The following is a 6,313-nucleotide window of genomic DNA, read 5'->3' as shown; positions in this document are numbered from 1 at the left end:
CACCATGCACAAAAAACATTATTAACCCTAATATTAGTATTAATAAAAATGAAAATAGCACATGGTATTGACCCATGGTATTCACCAAAATGGCACATGGTATTGACCCATGGTATTCACCTAGAATGTAGCCTATTTAAATGGGGGAATTAAACCAGCATAGATCCATCTTTACTCTAGATCTACTAACCCCCGAGAGGTATCAAATATCGTGATATGCAAACTAGCATAGAGTGAAAAAATATTTGATCCCTCTCGAGGCTTGGTGGATCAAGAGTAAAAATGGATGTTGTAATTTAATGTATGTTAAACATTTTAGCTTGGTTAAAATAAAAAATAAAATAAAAATCAATTATTAATTTTATTAATTTTTATAAATTACTAATAGTAATTTTTAAGCCCCAGGTTTATGATAATCCATGGTATTGACCCATGGTAATACCATGGTATTCATGTGAGCATAGACTATTTAAAGGGGAAATTCTATCATCTTAGATCCATCTTAATTCTGGGTCTACCAAGTGCTTAGAGGGATAAATAGATTTCATCCCCCTAAGAGTGGTAGATGTGGAGTTAAGATGGATATAGGTTGGTTTTTATGATAATGAAGATATTAAATAGACTTAGGAAATTATATTGTAAAAACATCTTAAGGTGAATGGTTAAAGCATAGACATTGGACAAGTATATTTGTATACTTCTGTTTTAAACTGAAACAAATCCAAGGCTAAAAGGAATGGATTGATTGCACTAGTCATCCTTCTATAACTTTCCAACATAGGCTGGAGTAAACAGATTGTAATTTGGGTAATTTTTCTAACTGCAAACAGGAACATACTTGTGTATTGGCAGGGTGGTTACGATAGAAGTGATGAATTTGAATTTTTGTTGGTTTTATATATAGTATTAGGTTTTTTCTCATGCTTTCTATGAATGACACGGGTGAATTTTATCCTACACCGGCTAGGTTATCAATATGTAATTTCGGTAATTTTGATTTCAAAAGATATTTTAAAGAAATGCAATGATTTCATTTGTGTAATCAATAAACACAATATTCTAATGGAATTCTGCATTTGTGGTTTACCTATACAGATTCCATGGAGAAGTATTAGTGGTGTGACATCAATTGTCCTTAAGCAGAGGCTTTAGTTTTACTCTTTTCTAGAAGCAAATACTTTCTTCCAACATTTTTGAGTTCCATGAAAAATTTGAACGTCCTAATAGCATTCAATTATGGGTTCAAGAGAGACATAGTATTCAATTATGGGTTAAAGAGATCCACACTGAATGATCTATCGGCCTTATCTTCACTTAGTTTAAGACTATTCACTTGGAGAGGCTACATGTGCCCCCACTTCAAGAGCATAGTAAAGTCATGTAGAACTTAGAGAAGCTATCTTTAAGCTTTTAGTGAAGATTGAAAAAATGTCTGGGTTCAATAACACCCAGTCGAGTATTAAGCTTCCAATAATGCTAGATTTTAACCTAGATCACTTTTGTGATTTGGAGGAGATGCCCCCTCGTATTTGTGACACATCTTCAGTTGTGAATTGGACTATTACTAACTATCATTTCCTTCAAAAGTTACCTGATGACTTGGGGAACCTCAACTCTTTAAGAATGTTAAGGAAGGAAAGAAAGTACATTATGTTAAGTTCTCTTATGCTTTTCAAGTTTTTCTTGGATATCTACAATGTTTCAGGTAGGAAAGTACATTCTGTTAATGAAAATTTGTCTTGATAGAAAGGCCCAATTTCAAAATTATTCTAATGCTTTCAAAAAAAATTGTATAACTGTAATGTTTCTAAAAGGAAAGCATATTTTTTCAATTTAAGTATCATGATCCCATATTCCAACTTATTTTTCAGTAACCCATTAGGCTTTGCAGCTTTGAATAAATCCATGTCTTTTGATAAGATCCTCTTCCAAATTAGAACGCAGTTTCATTTTGGCAATAACCACATACAATGTCTTGATTTTGTTATTGAGAAAATAGAGGTTGTGAAACAAGCCCGTGCCATACAAGGACTTGATTCATTGATTATGTATCAATTATGGCTCTTGATGTAACAATGTCTTGATTTTGTTGCTTGAAAATAGAGGTTATGCTTTACTATTTCACAGAATTTCTTACAATCTTTCCATAAGTATTGATTTGTAATCTCAGTCACTGAGGGATGACAGTAATGACAAAGGTAATATTCCATGGTTTGAAGTTCCCCTCTTACTAAATATTTAAATATATCACCACAATTTAACTGTTAGTTAAAGGAATTGTATTTGATTTGTAAACAATTCATTGCTTGATTTATAGATTTTGATTTTTTTCCCTTTTTTATTTTTTTCTCAGATTTGGTATGAGATATCTTCCAAGATTTGGGTTCCCTAGTTTCCCCACCATAGCTACTAGGTTTAGATGCTATCATTAAATATTCTCGGAACATTACAACTTTTCCAGTAAGTGTGCTTTGAAACATTGTTGTTGCTTTTCCATGGTGTTAATGCAAATAAGCACTGCAACTAGTGCCATTATTTAGATTAAGTGCCGAAATCTAGGTGGTCTTGTAATGATGGAGTGATTGTTTTCTAGCTACTAAGGCCATATGCATTTTTATCTCTTATTTTTTCCTGAGATATTCAAATTCAGAATAAGAATTGAGGTCTCGTTTCCACTATAGATTGCAGTCAGTTTCTTGAACATAATATATAGTAGATTATCTTTTACTAATCAACTGTGGATTTGATCCCTTGCAGGAAAGTAAATTCAAAGTGACTTTGATTTCACACTGATTTGTCAAAATGGAGGCAAGAGAAAAGGAAACTTTGTATTCAACAATGCTCTTAATTTCATATGTACATACACAAACATATTAGTAGAAAATATTGAAGGGTTGCCTAAGTAATATTTTCCATTCCACTACATTCTTTACAACTTGTAAATAAATAACTCGGAACAATTCATTACACTACTTGTTATTCTTTATTAATCAGTGGTTAAGATTTTGATATTGAACTGGCTAAGATTTTTCTTCCTTCTGTGAAATTGTGTGTTCTATAATGCTTCTTTTCCATTCACTATGTATAACATATAAAGTGTGTCTAATGGAGTAGGAAGATTGGAAAGTCTTGTGATCCTTGAACTATGTTACAAGGCAGAAACCCAACAGGGCAGGGTAGGTGCATCCCCACAAAGGGGTCACAAATACCAAAGTTGGTAATGGCTAGTGCCTTGAGCTAGAAAATTTCCTTTACCCTTGTATTAATAGTGAATCTGGAGAGGGTTCTAATATTATCTTTATAAGATTTATATCAGTTAAGATTGATGAATAAATTCATGAGACATGAGCTAGGATGTCCTTGCAAGGTGTTTGTTGATTATTGGAAGCTATGATGGCCATTATGTCAGGCCAGGTGGTCGCACTCCCTTGATCGTGAGCACGATTGTGATCAAGATGGAAGACTTCATAGTCTAGATTGATTGTTTAGCAATGATAGTTAGTGGGCTCATTCACAAAAGCTTCTATTTCACTAATCCTTTTTATAGAGTTGTTAGATTCAATTTGCAAAGGTTTTAATTACACTATAGAGTTGAGTTCCGAGAGAGTTGTGATTCACAGTGTTAAGTATAGCAACTATGACACTTGAATGAAGACAAGCATAGTAGAGGTATCAGACTCTGTTATAAGCTTACCTGCATATTATAAGGGACTTGGTTGGCTTTTTTATAATTTTATAAACAAGTTCCATGTCGTGGAAATGTGAAAAAAACAGTGATATTGCCACCATGTGGCTCTTGTCATATATGGTTTTATACTTTTTCAAAAAATTCTCTAAGAATTCACAATGCTAAGATTCACTAGGACTTTACAAAGTTTTATTATTTAGTGAAAAACTCGCCAAGATCTTACAAGATTTTATAATTGAGTAAAATATTTGCCATGCCTGGTGAGAGATTCGCCAAAAAATTATATATACATATTATATTATTGATAAAATCGCCTTCCATTTTTCCTATATACCATGGAGATTCGCCCATTTATTATACATATAAATTTAGGGGGGGTTCTTAAAATTTTCCCTGGCTAAGTCAATCTATATATTTGAACCATTCAAAACAAAAACAACATATTTATGTTCCAAGGAAGAGTGAAGTATGCAAAATCCAGTCCTATGATAATGATTCATTACAAATTTCCCGTGATTGAAAGATTCCACATAAGATTAATATAGGATTGTCAGATCCATTCTCAGTCCGCCAATTTTGTTTATCATTCAAAGTATCATATCGTCTAGTATCAACAAAGATGAAAGTTTTGAGATGAGAAAATATTCGAAACGAGAACAGAGATCAAGCCCTTTCATCAGTAAGCTTTGAGGACAAAGCTTTTTGAAGAGGAAGACAGTGTTATGAATAATATAGATATATGTATATATATAATGTAAACAATAATAATAATAAATAATGATTAATTAACTATCATTTAGTTAATGAAGAGGTATGTCCCTAAGGACATGACCATCGGTGAAAAGGTATCTACCTAGATATATAAGTAGGCCCTCACCCTCATTTGTAATCATCTCATCAATTCTTTTATATAATATTCAATGTGCAATTACTTTTCCTACAATGGATGTCTTTGTCTTCGAAGTATTTCAAAGATTATTGTTGCATTTATGAACTTTGTTTGTTACACCATATTCCACCAATAACAATGTGCTCTTAAGTTAAAACTCACGTGACACAACACCAAGACAAAGGGTGCGTAATTTCCAAACCTAGTAAGCTTTAAGGCACTGATCAGAGACCAACCAGATTAAGGCCAATACAAGATGTAATGTAGACAACACCATGACAAGAAGAAACTATCCCTATACACAGTAAGCGACTAGATGAATCTGACTTCCAACCATGGCCAAGGTGGCGTCAATGATAAAACCACACAGACACAAACCTCCAAAATATGAAAAACCTAAAACAATAGAAGAAAGGTTAAGACATAGAGGGTCACGAGCCTAGTTCAACTATTGGTCGCCCGGGGCAACACTGCCAGGAGCACATAACAAACATCTTATATACAACCCCACACCTAAGCCTCCAAAAGCTATTTAAACTAGCATAGAAATTACATTGAATCTTTGAGCAGTTAAAAATACTTCTGAAGATGTACTAGATAAAATTCAAAGAGTTATCCTAAAGCTTAAGAAATATCTAGTAAAGATGGAGAGATAGCCTTTCAATCCAAGCGAGGGGAGGTGTCTCGCTCTAGGTTGGAACATTTGCATCCAAAATCATGAACTTGGCCAAGTTAAGCCACATTTCACATTTTCCTCTATCTACATCCTCTGCTTTTATCTCTAGCGACCTCCGTATGTTATCCCATTGAGCAACCCATATACTGATAACTTCAGTGCCCATAGCGAAGGTTATCATCAAAGCTTTTACTCTGAACCAAGACTAGAAACAATTCTACCAACTCCTGTATGAATTTCCTCCATGAATCTCTCTTGGGGCAAGGAAACATCCCCTGCCACTTTGAATGCCCAAACTGACTTTCACCACCCCCTGTCATTTCCATTTTTTTGCCAAACATAATGTTGGAGGGGATTAAAGATTACATGCTTACGCATGTGAGGCGACGGCCAAACCTCCTCGACATTAATTCTCCTTGCATTTACAGGGTGGCAAGCATGGCCCTTTATTTTTCTTCACTTCTCGAAATTCACCCCATCAAGGAATATATATATATATATATAGATATGAATGATATTTCAAAAATAGTTTTTATTTAAAATAGTTTAAAGATTATTATTTTAAAGTTTTTGAATTAATATAAACTTATAATTTTTTTTAAAGAATATGATATATTTGAAATTTTGATTAATAAAATTTTTATAAATATTCACAATTTTATTAGATTTATATTTATATTTAAAAAAATATATATATATATATATATATAGATATAGTTATAATTAATATTAATTATTTGACAAATATTTATATATATATGAGATATTTCAGAAATATTTTTATTTAAAAATAGTTTAAACAATATTATTTTAAAGTTTTTAAATTAATATAAAACTTCTCATTTTTTTTTAAAGAATATGATATATATTTGAAATTTTGATTAATACATTTTTTATAAATAATCAAAATTTTATTAGATTTATTTTTATATTTAAAATAAAAAATAATCATAGTTATAATTAATATTAACTATTTGACAAATATGAACTAATCACATATTCTTTTATTTTATTTGAGAAGATAAAATATTATTTTGTAGTATTTGAAATTTTTGGTGAT

This window comes from Pinus tabuliformis, chromosome 2_1, assembly GCF_031772625.1.
Source record: "Pinus tabuliformis cultivar Carrire ecotype Pingquan chromosome 2_1, CPIR1, whole genome shotgun sequence".
In the NCBI taxonomy this organism is placed as follows: Eukaryota; Viridiplantae; Streptophyta; class Pinopsida; order Pinales; family Pinaceae; genus Pinus; species Pinus tabuliformis.
This window is presented reverse-complemented; position numbering follows the sequence as displayed.